This window comes from Vombatus ursinus, unplaced genomic scaffold (assembly GCF_900497805.2).
Source record: "Vombatus ursinus unplaced genomic scaffold, bare-nosed wombat genome assembly UNPS02014816.1, whole genome shotgun sequence".
In the NCBI taxonomy this organism is placed as follows: Eukaryota; Metazoa; Chordata; class Mammalia; order Diprotodontia; family Vombatidae; genus Vombatus; species Vombatus ursinus.
The window spans coordinates 25176056-25195616 of NW_020954594.1; positions in this window are offsets into that span (position 1 = coordinate 25176056).

Below are 19561 nucleotides of genomic sequence, written 5' to 3' on the forward strand. Positions count from 1 at the left end.
AGCTGTGGTTGCTGAGGGGGCACCTGAAGAGGCAGTTGCCAGATTGAATTTTCACAGACATTGCTTTCTGGGATGATGGCTGTGGGGGCTGGGTTAGAAGTAGGGTCAGTAGTAGTCTGGGAAATGCTGCTATACCCAAGGTTCTCGTGCTTACCTATGCATCAGCAAATCAGTGACTTTTGGCAGGTTAATGACTCCCCAGCTTCTCCCTTTAATAAAGACTCATCTTAAAACAAAATAACTGTTCTTCTGATGCTGCTGTAATTCTGATGCTATTAATGGAATAACAGGACTTACAAAGAATTAAAGTTGAGGGTCACCCAAAAGTCAACAGGGGACACATGGTGAGTAGAGTAAGCTGCAAAGTTATATTGTGCCTGGCACATTTTAAGTATTTTAACGAATGTTCTATCATTGTCTCTGTCTGTTTCTCTGTCTCTGTCTCTCTGTCTCCCCCACCTATTGACAAGTGGGTTAACCCTATTCTATGAAGCAATTATCAGTGTTTGATGGGACTCCAATCCCCTTGCTGAAGATATATTTCCCAGACCAATTGCTCTACGCTCACCAAATGATAAGGACAGATGCTTTGAGATCTGTCCATTGAAGTCCCTCTTCCCTAGCAGAATCATTTCTTGTGTTCATGTCGGGGGCTGGCTAACACACAGTAGGAGATGAGAGAGTTACTTGCCAGCAGCTGTAACATGAGAGCCAGGGAAGGGTGGGCAGAAGTTCTTGTAGGAGGTCCCTGCATGGGGCATTGGCTGCAAGAGAATCAGCAGTAGGGGAGAGAATTGGGAACGCCAAATCCAAGGCAGGAAGCAGGAGCAGGAACCAAACACATGCTGGGTTGGATAAGATGTGATGCAATGTTGAGAAAAGCAGCCAAAGCAGACAGATCAGGCAATGGAAGAATTAGAATGGATTGAAACCAGGAAGTGGCCATGAGAAAATGAAGCATTTTTTTTTTATCACTGTGGAGACCAATTGTCATGTGACAAGGAATGCCCTTCTCCAGTCCCCTGAGAAGCAGACAATGAGGTCTGTTATAGTTATTACAGAACATTATAAAACTGATTGAACAAACTGAGTTCTCTGAATAACTGATACTTTTCAATTAATTATCTTTACTTCTCCCCCATTCCCCAGACTTCTCCCACATTTAACAAAGAAAATATAATTAAACAAAACTAAACATCACAGTAACCACATCTGATGATACTTGAACCATTTTGATCCTCTAACACAAGGATATTCGTGCATCACTGGCCATATGGAGCCAAGGTTAATCTCAATATATCCTCATATCACTTTTAACTAAGAAGAAAATTTTATTATCTCTCTTTCCCAAAAGCATGGCAGAGGTGTGATATAACCCTTATTAACTATTCCTAGCTTTCACTAGATCTTAACATCTTTTGTGTCATAGACCCCTTTGTCAGTCTGATGAAGCCTCTGGACCACTTATCAGAGTAATGTTTTTGAATGCATAAAATAAAATATGTAGGATTGTAAAGGAAACCAATTATATTGAAATATAGCTATGAAAATATATTTAAAAGAACAAATTCACAGATTTTAGGTTCAGAACTCTTCAACTAAATCAATGATAGCTTCTGATAAACTTCTTATCAGGGCAGAGACTCATCCCAAGGTGTGGACAACCCACAGCATTCAGGCTTTTGTATTATTTGTCTTGCTTGTATTTGGTTTGGATCTGGAGTAGTTTGGCAGCATTTTGAAGAGTTTCCCTTCATGAGATAAGAGAAGCAGTAAATGGAGGAAGTTCAGAATGAGAACAGTTCTTGAAAGCAAGAGGAGTGGAAGATTGCAACATATTTTCATGAAACCAGGAGCACGGAATTAGCGGCAATTCTCAAATTTCACAAGGGACTACAAAACATCACAGTCTCTTGAGATAGTGCCACTCTGGATTGCAATTCTGAAATTAAACCACAATCAGAAGTATTCTTATTTAGAATAGCACCTTTCAACTAAAGATATCAATGTGTCTCTACCCAATGAACAGTTATGACTGTCAATCCCCGCAGGAGAGAGAGGAGGAAGAAACTAAGAAGAAAACAAAGAAATGGATTCTGAACAATTCTAAAAAATTATTTGTTGACTGAGAGGAAAAATGAGGTTTAGAAGATGGTTGAAGAGAGTGAAGGCCCACTTTAATTTATTTTCTTACAAAGCTTTTGTTGTCTAGTGGAGTATGGTAATAAGGAGATCACACTTGGATTAAAAATGTTTGGTGGTAATGAAGATGAAGGCTAGAGAATTGTGGGATTTTCCTGGAGACTGGGGTGTCTTTAATATGAAAGATGTAAAAAAGGCTGCTATGACTTTATAGAAGTCTTGTCAGGGTTCACCTTCCCCGCTCCATCTTGGGTCATTCACTTCACTGCTCTTTACCAGTGGATTCTGGGACTATTCATGCTCTTAATGCTTGATTCATGCTTCATTGTATCCTGTTATTATGTGGCACTATGAGGCAGCAGAGTGAACGTAAAGTCAAGGCAAAGCATTGGGAGATGACTCAAAGATAAGAGACAGCAGTGAGAGGTCAGAGAGCTACCAGAGATCAAGAGGAGTCCGTCATCAGGAAGAGCAGAGTCAAGAGGCAGAGAAAGGAAATAGTGGGACAAGTCTATCATCATCAAACTCAGGCAGGAAATGCAACCCAATCCAGCACAACCCAATTCAACCTAACCCAACCCAATCCAACAAACATTTATCAAGTGTTTATTACGTACAAGTTTACAATGTCAGGTGCTAAGGGTTTAAAGACAAATGAAAAAGTATTCTAGTTTTTTTTGGAATCTGGACAGATAGGGAGGAAAATTTAATATAAGGGACTGACAATCAACAGATTATGAGGTGACCTTGATTTGAAGTAAATTTCTGGTTGAACCACAAGCTTTTTATTTCCCTCTTGCTAGCGGATAACATAATTCCAAGATGGAGTCAATCTGGGGATTGCAGATGAGAGTAAGCAAGTGAATATACCTGTCTTATTTCAGAGGTCAAGAGCTTTGGAGTAGTCAGGCCACAAAGAGAAGGCATCAATTTGGAAGTTTTAGACCGACCCAGAGCTGAATCTGAGGTTACCGGCCAATTTTCTGGTGTTTATGTGTTTCATAAAAACTCTCCTCCACTGTCCCAGACAGGCTAATCAATATTTCCTTGGTCATTACCTTGGGACTCAAACTAAAGCACAAAACACACTTGTGTGTCTAGAATATAGAGATATCATAGAGAGCCAGATTTATCCTTCATTATCCATGTTTTATGACTCCTTTAATGCATTTTTGGGAGGTAAACTAACTCAAATATACTTACTATCTCTGACCTTTTGTGGAAAAGACTAGCTGTTGAATTTATCTAAAAGTACAAAAACTTTTATGGAAAAAAAGAGGAATGAGTGGGAACAAGAATGAAGAGAAAATGAGAAAAAGCAGGAGTTTTGTGCTTATCAATGAATAATTGCTATATCTAATATATTTGTAGAATATGTTTAGCTATTGTGGTAGTTTTACATAAAATCACTTGCATCAAAACTTTTGTAATAGAAAAATTGTGAAGACTCATTTTGTGGAAACTTTTAATTTATGAGCCTATATGGGTTTGAACTCCCCCATCTATACGGAGTTGGGTAGATGGACCTCTTCAACCCCAAAGGTTCCTTCCAGTCCTAAGATTCTATGAATCTTTTGCACTCCTTTGGCTACATAGCATTCCCTAAAGTCTTTACCTAGCTTCTCCTTTTATTGTCATGGTAATATTTTGCTACTTCTGAATCTAATAATTGTTGCTGTTGTTGTTTAGTCATTTTTCAGTTGTGTCTAACTCATTGTGATCTCATTTGGGGTTTTCTTAGCAAAGATACTAGAGTGGTTTGCCATTTCCTTCTCCAGCTCATTTTACAGCTGAGAAAACTGAGGCAAATAGGGTTAAGTGACTTTTGCCTTGCCCAGGGTCACACAGCTAGTAAGTGTCTAAGGCCAGTTTTGAACTCAGGTCTTCCTGACTCCAGGCCTAGCACTCTATACACCGTGCCACCTAGCTGCTCTGATCTAGAAGGTACTATGGAGTATTTTGTTTGATAGATTGTTTCAAATTATATGGCAATGGGACTCAAATTTGTCAAAAATGATTTCTTCTTTGGGGCCATTTGTTAGTCATGGGAGCCAAGGGAAGAGTGTTTCAAGAAGGGTAAGGTGGTCAAGTGCTACAGAAAAGAAAAAGACTAGGAAAAAGTAATTGCACTTGGAAAATTAGGAAGTGATTGCTAACATTTGAAAGAACAGTATTAGGAGAGTTGTGGGAATGAAATTAGAATGTAAATGACTTCAGAAGCATAATCTGCTTTTTCATGAAGTTGCATGAGTGGATGAAATGAACATTTAATTCAATAAACATTTGAATAGAATGTAGAGAAATAATAGAATTGGGTCTAGGACAGAAATCTGAGGAATGACTTCATTAAAGGTGCAGGTAGAAAATGAAGAGTCAACAAAAGAGACAGGAGTACTCCAGAGAGGTAGGAGAAGGACCAAGACATTACGGAGTTGTGGTTTGGCAATAAAAGGAGCAGGGGAAGAGGGTATGAGGGGAAATGGTAGCAGGAGTGGGTAGTAGAATTAAGATTTTTAATTTTTATCTATTTTTTTACCTAATCTATCCATTCATGTATTCATTCATTTATCTATTTATTGACTTATTTAGATTATTATATAGATTATTATCTATTTATTGATCTATTTAGATCTGGGAAACAAAACAAAATCTATTTTTCTACCTCAATTCACCCCAATTCCAAACTTCTCTATTTCCGTGAAGGGCACCACCATCCTTCCAGATCAAAGCCTTGGTGTCATCCTTAACTCCTAACTCTCATTCACCCTATGTATCCAATATAACTTATTTTTTCAGTTATCATTTATTTTTCTATCTCCTACCTCCTCCTGCCCACTGGGAAAACCCCCCTCCCCCAACTTTTGTAACTTATATACACAGTTAAGCAAAAATAAATTCCCATATTAACCTTGTCTGAAAATATGTCTCATTCTGCATGCATCACTTCTTTGTCAGGATGTAGGTAACATTCTCCATCATCAATTCTCTGAAATTGTGGTTGATTATCACATGATCAACTCTTAAGTCTTTCAAAATTGTTCATTTTTTATGATGTTGTTATAGTATAAATTGTTCTCTTAGTTCTTCTCATTTCACTCTGCGTCAGTTCATACAAGTTTTCCCAGATTTCCTTGAAGCCACCTCTTTCATAATTTGTCATAACATTTTGGTATTTCATTACATTCATATGTCACAATTTATTAATTTTTATTTGTTCATTTCTTTAATTTATGAATATCTCCTTAGTTTCCAATTCTTACCCACCACAGAAAGAGCTGCTATAAATATTTTTGTATATATAGGATCTTTTCCTCTTTCTTTGATGTCTTTGGGGATATACACCTAGCAAAGGCATGGATAGATTTAAAAGTTTTTTTCAAAATTTAATTTAATTGTTTTCAGTGAACAAATATATATTTTTCTCTCCCCCCCCAACACTGGAGAAAAAAGAAAAGCAAAACCCTTAAATGCCAATGCGAATGTGTGTGTGTGTGTGTGTGTGTGTGTGTGTGTGAAACCTTTGTGAGAAACATATATGGTCTAGCAGAACAAATCTCTACTTTGGCCATTTCCAAAAAATATGTCTCAATATATATACCCGGAGTCTGTCACCTTTCTGTCAGGAGGTGGGCAGCATGTTACATCATGAGTGCCCTGAAATCATGGTTGGTTATTGCATTGATCAGAATTTGTACTTTCATATTGCTCAGTCCAAAGCTATGCACAATTTAGTAACTTTCTGGCCATAATTCTAACTTGTTTTGTAGAATGGCTGTAATAATTCACAGCTCTGGTAAAATGCATCAGTATTTCTGTTTTTGCTCAGACCTGCCAACTTTTTTCATTTTCCTTTTTTGTTAACTTTGTATGACTTACTTATTTGTAACATATTTCATGTCTTCTTTCCACTTGCAGAGCTACAATTCTAGTTCAGGCCATCATTATTCAGTTGGACTATTGAAATTGCCTTCCAACTGGACTCCCTTCCTCAAGTCTCTCCTTACTCCAATTTATTCTCCACTCTACTCAGCTACTAAATTGATTTTTCTAAAGTATAGGTCTGAGAGGTCATCTCCTACTCAGTAAACTCCAATGGCTCACTATTATCTCTAAAATCAAATAAAATCTTTCTAATGTACTTTTAAAACTCTTCACAATTTGTCCCCTGCCAGTCTTCTCAGTTTTCCTACATCATGCTTCCGTCTGTGAACTCTACAGTCTAGTTTACTGGTCTACTTACTGTTCCTCACACATGAAGCTGTATCTCCTCTCACTGTGCCTTTGCACTGCCTATCCGCCATGCCTGAAATGCTCTCCCTACTAATCTCCAATTCTGTGAATCCCTGGCACTCTTTAAGATTCAACTCTAGTGCTGTCTCCTGACAGGGGTCTTCCCTTCTAAGGTGACCTCACATCTATTCTGTGTGTATCTTATATATGCCAATTTATTTACATGTTTTCTCTCCCACTAGAATGTAAGATCCTTGAAGACAAGTGCTTTTTGCTTATTCTTTGTATCCGTAGAACTTATCACAGTGCCTGGACCATAGTAAGTGCTTAAAAAAGGCTTGTTATTCGAAACTCATCAAGTGTAGTCTATACATGAACAAGAATTCCCTCCACCACATGTCCACAAATGGTGATCTAGCATCCATTTGAAATTCTTCAGTGATGGGAAAATTCCCAACCTCTGAAGGTACACTTTCACACTTTTGAGCAGCTACAATTATTAGGAAGCTTTTCTTTATATTCAGCCCAAATCTTCCTCTTTCCAACTTCTACCAGTTGCTCTTGAATCTGCCTTGTGAAGCCATGTAAAACTTATCTAATCCTCTTCCACATGACAGCACTTCAAATTCTCCAGAACAATTATCATGTCCCTTTTTATGTTTTCTTTTCTCTGAACCAAATAGTCTTAATTATTCCATTCAATCTTCATGTAGCAAGATTTCCAGTCTTCTTACCATACAGGTCATCATCTTCAATATGTACCCAACTTGCCAATGTTCTTCCCAAAATAAAGCAGTCAGAACTGAACACAGATATGGTCTGATCAGGGCAGAGATGAATGCACCTCTTTCATTTTTTATTCTGGACATATTTCATTTCTCATTGGGCTGTACTTTCGACTTCTTCATGTCTCACAAAACTATCCTAGAATTTGTACTTTGGAAGTGTCCTCAGCCCCTCCACCTCCTTGGATGGCTCTTCCTAGAATTTCCATTGAAGAAAGGCACCAGGTCAGCCATCTCTTCATTTTTCACTATGTCTTACTCACATGAACAGTTATATAGCCAGGACGCCCTAATTTTAAAAATTTGAGTAATACTTTACTTTTCTTTCTTTCATAGTCAATCATTAGATTTAGCCCCATTGTTTATGCTATCATTATTTTTTCTGGTTGTTGACTTCTTCATCCAATATATTTTTAGCTATCTCTGAAAGTTCTGTGTCATTTAGAAATTTGATAAGCATGTTATTTATACCTTCACCAAAACTGTTAATAAAAATGTTGAACACAACAGCGTCGGAGATGGATCCCTGGGGTACTCCAACTAGAGACTTGTCTCCAGGTTGACATTGATCCATTAATCACTATTCATTAGATTCAGTCAGTTACCTATTTGAATCCACCTAAATATACTATTGTTTAACTCAGTGATCACCAAACTTTTTTGGTTGCATATATCTTTATCTATATCTATCTTCAAGCACTCACTGCCAATATGTCTATTATTTACTTATTAATTCATTATATACCTGTCCTACTATATTAATAATCATAAAGTTTTAAAAACTTACAAAAACAGAAATTCAAAAAGAATGCAATAAAGATTAAATAATATTTGACCCCAGAATCAATTAGGAGCCATTGGAATTTATTGAGTAGAGGAGGGTCATGGTCAGACCTGTACTTCAGGAAAATACTTTGGTAGCCATGTGGAAGATCATCTGGAGAGGGGAGAGACTCAAGACAGGAAGGTCAGTTAAGAGTCTATTGCAATAGCCCAGGAAAGAGATGATGAGAAGCTGAACTAGGTTAGTAGCTATAGGAGTAAAGAGAAGGGGAGAGATGTGAGAGTTGCTGTGGAAGTAAAAATAAGATTTGGTAACTGATTAGATAATGTGAGATGAGTGAGAGTGAACTGAATCAGAGGTGACACTAAGGTTGTGAATGGAAAGGATGGTGTTTCAACAAAAAGAAAGAAATTCAAAAGAGGGTGGATTGTGGAGGGGGAAGGAGAGCTGAGAAAAAATGTAATTAGGGTTGTGACATCATCACAACTCATCATGCCTATTCATCCTTTGAGACTTAATGTATCCCACCTAAAATGAAAATGGAACTGGTGAAGGGTACAGATCTTATTCATTGATCATTGCCCTGGAGTTCAGAACCTACTCTCCTAGGGCAACTTGCCACAGCTACCGGGTAATCTGAAGGACATACTGGGAGGGAGGGAGGGAGGGGGAATTTCCCAATGGCATTTGCACAGCTGCTGCTGCTGTTCTATATACCCAGGGAGTGGTTAGGTTGGAAATTCCCTGAAAGAAATGGAGGTGGACATGAGTGTGCACACTGTGCCTCCACAGTGGAGTGTGAATGTTGTGGTATAAAGGCAAGTGTAGTTGTGCCGAAGACAAGCCTCAGGATTAACTATTGTTGGGGAGGTGGCATGGAACCCATTTTCCCACTCTCTGAGTAGTTGATAAAACATGAAGACTATTGATTTGCCCTGTATCTTTCCAACTTGTTCGCAAGGATATCACAAGAGACTTCATCTCTCTTTCTGAACATAAGTTCAGAAGAGGACACACAGAAGTCAAATTTGATACAGCCCTTAAAAATTAAATATGCTTTTAAAAAGCCAGCCATACGTAGCAAGGGTGGTGTGGGTATTGTTTTATTTTTGTCTATGGAGATTATATGTTTCCACACAGATCTATGAGGTATGGCTCACAGGAAAGTGAGACCAGACATCTTTAGCATCTCCTCCCTTTACCTTTCTCCAAAGGAGACTGATTCCTTCCAAGAAGGGAAGCAGGAAGGTGCACTCTTCTCCTTAGAAAGAGGTGGTACCAGGCTAGAATTAAATCATTCTGTTTCCTTCAATATCATTAATCTAGGAGGTGTTATTTTCAGATTCAAACTATAGCTCTTGATCACTCTTCCTTAATGGGGAAGGGTCCTAAGTTTTATATCCACGGCTTAAGCACTTTCACATTAGATGCCAGTTCCACAATGAACACACATAACAAATAACAAATAAACTCATTTATCCAAGTTTATAACAACATAGAAATCACAGAAAGTATTCATAAGGAACTGTATACTAGATAGCAGAGAGCAAAGGAGCTCTTTTATTGGGAGTGAGATAACCCAGCTCAACCAAGAGAGAAAGCCCCCAAAATCTCACTGAAGGGGAAATTTCCCAAAGTCTCTAGTGCAACAAGCTGAGGATAGGGACATGATAGAGACTGGCAGCTTCTCTATATGTTGGCTTCTTTCTAGAGTCTTTCTCCCTTCATGGGCCTGAAGAGAGGTTATAATAATACATCTTTTCTCTTAAAAGTTGGAAATCAGAAGAGCCACAATCTCTCTTCTCTCCTGCTCTTCTTACCAAATCTACCTGCCCTTTACATAGGTATGGAGCATGAGTAATCATTCTCCACCAAATGAAGAGTTCTATGTACCTGTCTGTTCCTTGGATTGTAGTTTGTCTGGGTCTGGTGCTTTTGTACCATCTCCTCAATTATCTTGGATTTCAGTTTCTTCTTAATAATTTTTAATATGCTCTTTCCAGAACAAAGATTATTGTTCTTTGTAGAGAAAACAGAAACAAAACAAGAGTTGCATAGATTTACTTCTTCTATCATTCATTATTATCCAGCTCAAGCAATGGTTCTATCTCTTCTTTGATTTTTCTCTTTGTTCCTAAGGTAGCAAAAATCCCCATTTTTGTTGTCCTTATGACAATGTAGATGCATTCTGAGTTTTATCATTCATGATGCCATTCTTAGAGCATCATGCCTCTTTTTTTACATCCTTATTTACTTACCCTTGGTGTCATGTACCTGTGTTTTAAAGGTCTAATTTAGTCAATGAGTCCTCTGCATAGTCATTTTAGATAGCTTACCCTTTCCTTCTTTGTTGGATTAATTTTCAACTGTATTGCCAGGATTTCATTCTTGAGAGTATTTTCTTAGGGGTAAGTAAGGAGGGAGAGATGGAGAATTTCAGGCTATGATTAAAATGGTAACAATTATCAGCCACAAACCTCTTCCATTCCAACAAATAAGATAAACACAAATCAAACATAGTTTTATCTTTAGCCAGTTTATATTTGGTAAGGAATAGGTAGAAATCTGTAGAAGTTCACTGTCTAGGATTGTATCCTTAGTCGTATTTAAGACAATATTTGCCAAACTGTGATTGTCCTTATCTACCTCTTCTTATCTCTGTTATTTTGCCCTCTTCTTTTTCTCTCATATTTCTCCTATATAAGGAAACCCAGTCAATTTGTTGTAAAATGAGGATTTGTATTGGAGAAGACAATAAAATTTAAAAGTGACAATTCAAAATACAGCAATAATAAATTGACTAAATTGACTAAATACTGCAGTCAGGTTAGAAACAGGTGAATTGCATGAAGAGGTATGCAAATTGTACATAATTACATGCAAATACAATGCAAATGGATTTGTAGACCTCTGGTTTATAGACCAAAATGTGGTTGTGGAAGGTCATCATGGAGGTCCAAGTTTAAGGTATTTGGACTTAAACAAAATTTTCACAACTCTCCTGATAATTAAAGGTACTAATAAACCTATGCTGAAAGTGAATAAGTATGAAGTCACACATTTCCATTTAACTCAAGTCATATTCTATATCTCCCACACCTGCATTTTAATGAGTCTTGACTTTTGGTCTGTCTCCTTTGTGCATTATCCTCTGGGATTGAATATTTCCACAATCAATCAAATATTTTTTGAAGGACTACTACAAAGAAGTCCTATACTGGCTCTGTAGAGATTTTTTTTAAAAGGATAAGATGTAATCCCTGTCCTCAAGGTGTTTATAGTCTAGTTAAGAAGACAAAGGTAACAGTTATAAAATAATTAATGGAGAAATAAATATTAAAACTATGGTTCTGGTTCTAAGTATAATAAGAATTCAGAAAGGGGGAACATCAGGTAAGCTAGGGGACTAGGAGCATATAGAAGAGACAATAATTACTTTTTTAGTCAGGAAGGTTGATTATTCAGGAAAAAAAATATTTAACCTAATTCAAGTTTTAAAAAAAATCTCTAGGACAGTAACTAGTATTGGAGAACAGGGAAAAGGAATACTTTTCAACTGTTGAAGTTTAGATTATATTTATTCTAATCAATTCGAGATAATTGATTATCTAGTCTGTAGATTGTTTAGTTATAATAATAATATCATTTGTATAGTGTTTCAAATTTTGCAAAGTGTTTTACATATACTTATTTGACCTTTACAACAATTTTGTAGGAGAGGAGATAAAATAAAGATTATAAGATCATAGATATGCTGGTTTTTAAAGTCTTTTAGAATTCTAATATTGAAAATATATAGTGGACTACCCTTCAAATTCCTAAAATATTTATTAGGGCACATGTATGTAGGTATGTATGCATATATATTATGTATGTTTGTGTGGATAGATATGTCTCTATGATATCCATAGATTAACAAATATAAATATACTACTTATGTTAATATTGGTTATGTACTGATACTGTTATCCCACAGCTACTCTAACATTTGTCATTAAAAAAAAATCTTTGTCAATCTGATGGATGTGCATGGCATTGAAAGTATACCATTCATATGGCACTGTAAGGAGGGTGATATTTTTCCCAGACTGATAGTCTCTCAGGTGCTTCAAAGTTAGGATTTCTGTATTGCCATTCTAGGTTTCAGCCTGCCTACATTTTGAGGTAGAATCAGTTTTGGATCCGTTGGATTCTGATATCAGGAGCCATAGTGGCTAGTGATCTCTTGTTGAACAACTTCTATCCTAGACACATCTTGTTATTATCCTTCTGGACCCCGTGGCAAAAAGGGATTAATCATTTCAAACACAACTTTACTCATTCCCCAAAAGCAGTTCATTCTATGCTTGCGAAACATCTTTATTAGGACAACTGGTTAATCAGCTGAGTGAATTCCTTGTGATAGATTCTATCCAATCAGTGGTAGTGGAATGTGGTGAAAAAGTGTGTATATTCTCCATAGTCAGAATTGAATACATGGAAGTTATAAGAACAGTAGCAGCAGAATGCTGGTGCTAAGGATTAATATGCTGCAAACCATTCTGAGCTCAATCCATTGGCATAATTTACTTTCCTTTTTATTTCATATTGCCAGATGGATTACTGTTGGAGGGTGGTATTTTTCTATTTTGAATGACTATAGTTACTTTTTTTACTACCTTAGAAGGGTGATACAATTTTGCTTTATAATTTTGGAGGCCAGTGGAAGCTTTATCAGCAGCTAAGTAGCTCAGTGGATAGAGCACTGAACCTGGAGTCAGGAAGACCTGAGTTCAAATTTGGCCTCAGAGACTCAGAAGCTGTGTGACTCTGGGCAAGTCATTTAACCTCTGCCTAATCCACTGGAGAAGGAAATGAAAAACTGCTCTAGTTTTCTTTGCCAAGAAAAGCCCTACTGGGTCACGAAGAGTTGAACACAACTAAACAACAATAATGGAAGCTCAATCAGCTCCCATTTTGTCCTACTGTTAAGGATGGCTCTAATATTCTGGGTGAGGGAACCAATAAGAGACCTATCCCAAGCACTCAACATACCTATTCCTACAATACATTGGGGGATAAATGAAATCCCTACAGGGTGCAATCTGGGGCCCACTGTCTTATCAGTGAGGTGGACCCTTCCCATCATTTCCTCAAATATCTGCTCCCTAGAAACTCCCAGTCTAACAAGGGGACCCTCAGTCAGCCATCAAGCATATTATTCTGTTTAAGGCACCATGTTAAGCACTGGGGATACAAAGAAAGGCAAAAACAGTCCATATCCTAAAGGTCACATCTTCAAAAATCAGTGTCATTTAAAAGCCAATGTCTTAAAAACTTAGCCAATTATCTTGCCTCAATACTTTGTAGTGGAAATGGCTTCAGGTCTCATAAATGGAGAACTATTAATTGCTCATGAGTAGATTGAGCAAATATAATGAAAATGACAATACTACCTAAATTAATTCTCTTATTCAGTGCCACATCAATCCATCCACCAATGGACTGCTTTATAGAATTAGAAAGAATAATAATAGAATTCATTTGGAAAGAAAAAAAGGTTAAGAAACTCAAGGGAAATAATGAAAAAAAGTGGGAAGGTAGGGGACCTATCAGTATCAGATCTTAAATTATGCTGCAAAACAGTACAGCTCAAAGCTATTTGGTACTAGTTAAAAAATTTGGAGGTCAACTAGTAGAATAAATTGAAGTCACAACATACAGAAGAAAATTAACCTAGTAGCGAGATGTTTGATAAAAGCAAAGACCCTAACTGCTGGGGCAAGGACTCACTACTATCCAATAAAAACTTCTGATAAAACTGCAAAACTGTCTAGCAGAAAGTAGGTAGAGATCATAACATCACACCATATATTAACTTATGTTGTAAGTGGCTACATAACTTAGATGTTAACATTCACATCATAAACAAACTAGAGGAGTGGAGTAGAAATTACCTTTCTGATCTATGGATTGGGAAAGAGTTCATGACCAAATAAACAATAGAGAGGAACACAGAAGATTAAATGGATAATCTTGATTACATAGAATTAAAAAAAGTTTTGCACAAAGGAAAACCAATGCAGTTCAAATTAGAAGAGAAGCAGGTAACGGAAGAAAATATCTTTGTAGAAAGTTTCTTTGATAAAGGTCTTATTTCCAAGCTATAATAAAGAACAGATTAAAATTTCTAAGAACAAGAGCCATTTTCCAACAAATGAAAGGTCAAAAGACATAAACAGGAAATTTTTAAAGAAATTTAAGCTATCAATAGCTACATGAAAAATACTCTAAACCACTAATAATTAGAAAAATGTAAATTAAAGTCACTTTGAAGTACCATCCATTAGATTGGTAAAGAGGACAAAAAAGGAAAATGACAAATGGAATGACTCTGGGGGAAAAAAGATACATTAATGCATTGTTCGCGGAATTGTGAACTTGAAAGTAATTTGGAATTCTGTACCCAAAGTCACTAAACAATAACCTTTTGACTCAGGGATACTACTAATAGGGTTATATTCCGAAGATCTCAAAAAAAAAAAGGAAAAAAGTACTCATTCCTGCAAAAATATCTATAGTAATTATTTTTTATAATAGAGAAAAGACTGAAAACTAAGAGGATTCCCATAAATTGGGGAATGGCTGACCAAATTATGGAATATGAAGGTAATGGAATATAATTAAGCTTTAAAAATGAGAGAAATAATTTAAGAGAAAACTCTACATAACAAAGATAACAGTTTCACATGTTCTATCATGTAGATAGAGAACTAGGGATAAAAATGAAAGGAAGACAGTCCCAACCCTCCGGGGGCTTATATTCTAATAATGAAAGACAAGACATAAAGGTAAACTGGTGAATATATGGAACTGCTCATTGTTTTTGGCATTTGTTATTATTTTTTGTTATTATTTTTAAAGAGAGATGATCTTAGGTTTTGGTGAGGTTGAGTCAAGAGGAATCTTCTTTTCCTAACCAGATCCCAGACAAGTCTTCATTTGAGATGCTCTGGGTTCTGAAATTGGCTAAAATAAGGCTGTGGGTGAGTGATCAAGGGAGGCAGCCATTTAGGCTTTATCCACCCTGCTGGTGGCATCTTTATTCTTTCTCCCTCCTTACTTCTCTGTGGTCTTTCTGCCTGTAAAAATTTCCCTGTACCTTCGTGGGCTGTCTATTAATTTTACCCTTAGGAATCTCATTGTGGGAATCATTCTTTCCATTGTCTGTTAATCCTTATGTGACAGAGTAGACATAGTAAAGGATCAGCTAAGTTGAGGTTGAAGGAGTCAAAGGAGGTAGGCACCTCCCACTAGACTAGCTCCTTGAAAACCTCCCAGATTTGTCAGAGTTAAGATCTTTCCCAATTAGGGGTTGGACTCTGAGCATGTAGATTTGACCTAACTGCAAGTTAACTTTCCTTTGCTCTATTAGTTGCCCTCACAAGAAGGATCTGAGCCTGTTTTTCTAATTTCCCAGCTGGCTTTTGGTAAACCTCCAGTTTATTCATGTAAAGCTAATGTATGAAGCTCTCTTCCTGTCTATTGCATTCTAGCTACTTCTCCCTTTGCAGTTTGCTTAAAGCAGTAAGAGCCAGTTCATCCCATAATCCCTGAGCTCTCTTTCCCCCCATTTTTGGTGGCTTTCCAGCATCAAGGGCATCACCTCTCCTCATCCTTCTCCACCTGTGGAAAAAAAAGTTGATCCCATAGAGAGATCAGGGAGAGGTGGGCATGGTATGTCTCCATGAAAAGCCATTAATTTCCATGATCGATATGGCCCTTTACTCCAGGCCTGGTAGGCTAGAGAAGCCTTTTTTCAACTCCCACTTAACTTTATCCTGTATCCCTGGTTATTCCAGGTTTTGGAAACCCCACATCTGATATCACTTTAAAAAGAAAAACAATTTGCTAACTCTTATTTAGATTTCTGATACTGAAAATAGCAAATGAACTCATCTTTGAATCTCTAAAGAATTTATTAATGAGACTGAAAGATACATATGTATATGATTATACAGATAGATACATTCGTGTATACTTTTAATCCCATGCTGATGGAATCATGAACTGATCCTGCTTGCTTCAAGGAAAAGAACAGAGTTTCTGTTGCTTCATAAAATAGGTGCTTTTTCATCTTGGTTGGTAGTTTCTTATCTTGTCCTTAGCTAGGATTCCCACATTGCCACTCCAGACTCCAGTTGACCTGTCCCTAGAGGTGCAATCTGCTTCTGATAGGTTGGGTTTCAAGGCCAGGTGCTATACCAAATCAACCAATAAACAAACATTTATGAAGGGCCTACTATGTGCTAGGCACTGTGATAAGCACTAAGGATACAAAAAGAGGCAAAAGATAGTCCCTGCCCTCAAGGAGATTACAATCTAATGGGCTATTTACCCTCCACTAAAATGCTTTTACTGAACCTTTGGGGGTCCAAAATGCTTATAGACCTCTTGGCACCTGTACAGTAAGTACAGGCATACTTCACTTTATTGTGCTTCCCATCCAGATATTGCGTTTTTTACAAATTGAAGTTTTGTGGTAACCCTGTATCAAGCCAGACTATTGCTGCCATTTTTCCAATGGCATGTGCTCACATTGTGTCTCTGTGTTACATTTTTGTAATTCTCACAATATTTAAATTTTTTTCATTATTATTATATCTGTTGTAGTGATCTGTGATCAGTGATCTTTGACATTACTGTTGTAACTGTTTTGGGGCTCCATGAACTGTCCCCATATGAACTTAATATATAGTGTGTGTATTCTGACTGCTCCAATGATCAGAGGTTCCCTGTGTCTCTCCCTCTTCTCAGGCCTCATTATTCCAGGAGATACAACAATACTGAAATTAGGCCAATTAGTAACCCCACAATGGCCTCCATGTGTTCAAGTGAAAGGAAAAGTCTATGGAGGGGGGCAAACTTCATTGTTATCTTGTTTTAAGAAATTGTCCCAACCACCTCAACCTTTAGCAACCACTGACCTGATCAGTCAGCAGCCAACAACATCGAGGCAAGACCCTCCACCAGCAAAAAGAGTTTGACTTGCTGAACCATCAGATGATGATTATAATTTTTTTTTAGCAATTAAGTATTTTTAAATTAAGGTATGCACATTTTTAGACACAATACTATTGCACACTTAATAGAAAATAGTACACTGTAAACATAACTTTTATACGTACTGGGAAACCAAAAAAATTGTGATTCACTTTATTGTGATATTTGCTTTATTGCAGTGGTCTGGAATTGAACCAAAAATATCTCGGAGGTATGCCTGGCCTCAAATGGTCACATCAAACATGACATTTTACCTATTTTTAGACACATTTCATGCCATGCTTATGGAATATTTTTATTAGGGCAAATCCAGTCTGTCAGCTGAGTAAATTGTCCTACCTAATCAAGAAGGGTGGGAAAAAATAATAGGATGAAATCCTCTCCTCATTCACCAAATAAGACACTTGAACGTTGTAAGCATAGTGGCAGTTGAATGTTTACAATTTGTATATCAGAAATTCATTCATTTTGTCTGCCTACTATACTACTGCCTACTACTATAGGATCTATATGTGGAAGAATCAGAGGCTGTAAAGTCAGGTGGGGCTTTGGAGATCATTTAGTCCAACTCCTTTGTTTTATATAGGACATAAGCATCCATAAAGATGAAATGATTTGTTCAAGATCATGTAGTAAGTAACTAACCCAGTATTTGAATCCAGAGCCTCTTCCTTTGACTCTAAAACCAGTGGTCTTTCAATTCAGTGGTGCCTAGGAATCAGGACTCCTTCTTAAAGTAAAAAAAAATCACTGACCCTTCACATGCCAGTAGTTGTAAAATTAGTGAGTATTGATAGATAAAATACATAATTTTTCCTTCTTTCCATTTCTCTTTACACTCCTCCACCAACGATGAGGAATTTTACCTCATAAGTAATATGTAACAGCTCTTTTTGATGTTTTTAGTTATCTGGTAAAAGATTTGTTTGTACAGACTGAGAATTTAAATTTTTGACTAAAACATCTAAGTCTAAAAAATACATCTGGAGTATAGGTTTTGATTAAATTCAATGCGTACTTAATTGACTTCAGGCATACCATTGTAATAGGGCAGTTAAGTGCTGGGCTTGGAGGTAGTAAGACCCATCTCTCTGAGTTCAAACCTGGCCTCAGACACCTACTACCTCTGTGATCTTGGGCAAATCACTTAACCCTGTTTGCCTCAGTTTCCTCATCTGTAAAATGAGCTGGAGAAGGAAATGGTAAACCATTCTAATATCTTTGCCAAGAAAACCCCAAATGGGACATGAAGATCAGAAATGACTGAAAAAAAGTCTGACTGAAAATACCATTGTAATAGGTTGTGTAGGAATATAAAATAAATATCCATTCATGGATCTAGCAACTACTATATATCAGAGACACTGAGCTAGAAGTTTAAGTAATACAAAGACTCAAGCACAGGCCCTGCCCTTAACAGAGCTTATAGTTTAGGAAGGGATAAAATGAATGTATACAAATAACAAATATAAGGCAGTAAGCAAAGAGATGCAAACCAAGTCCTAAGGGATTTTACAGGAGAAAGAGAAATCACTTCCAGGGGAGATGAGAAATCAGATAGGGCTTCAAAAAATTCCAGGGTTCCTGGACTTGTTGGGTAACTCAGGGGTTCAACCCTGGCTGAACTGGTTACACAAGGCTCTCTTCATTGGTGCAGAGAATGATTACTTGAAGCTCCATGCTAGTGAAGAGAGGAGTTGGCAATACTGGGAGAGAAAGTCCCTGGTCTCACCCAAGAGGAAATTCCCTGAAATCTCTAGTGCCCCAGGCTGGAAATCAGGGGCATGTAGAGGATGCCAGCTGGGCTACAGTAGAGGGTTATTATTGGGGAATATTCTTTCCTGGGAGTAGCCTGAGATATTTTTAGGGGAAGGATAAGACCTTTGGTTTTATTGGCATGAAGAACTCCTTCCATTAGTGTAAATCAGCATTTTCTCTGCTACATCTGGTCTTAGAGAATGCCTGCCACATCAAGAGGTTAGGTAAATTGCTTAAGGTCACATAGCTAGTACTTGACACCAGGTTGGATTTGAATCCAGGTCTTTCTGACAGACTAGCTTACTATCCAGTACTTTATCCAGTACAAACAGGGTTAAGTGATTTGCCCAAGATCACAGAGGTAGTAGGTGTCTGAGGCCAGGTTTGAACTCAGAGAGATGGGTCTTACTACCTCCAAGCCCAGCACTTAACTGCCCTATTACAATGGTATGCCTGAAGTCAATTAAGTACGCATTGAATTTAATCAAAACCTATACTCCAGATGTATTTTTTAGACTTAGATGTTTTAGTCAAAAATTTAAATTCTCAGTCTGTACAAACAAATCTTTTACCAGATAACTAAAAACATCAAAAAGAGCTGTTACATATTACTTATGAGGTAAAATTCCTCATCGTTGGTGGAGGAGTGTAAAGAGAAATGGAAAGAAGGAAAAATTATGTATTTTATCTATCAATACTCACTAATTTTACAACTACTGGCATGTGAAGGGTCAGTGATTTTTTTCTACATCTCTATTTGTTTCCAAAATCTTTCCCTTCTTCCAAGGCCTTTCCCTGAGCAGAGTTAGGAACTTAAACT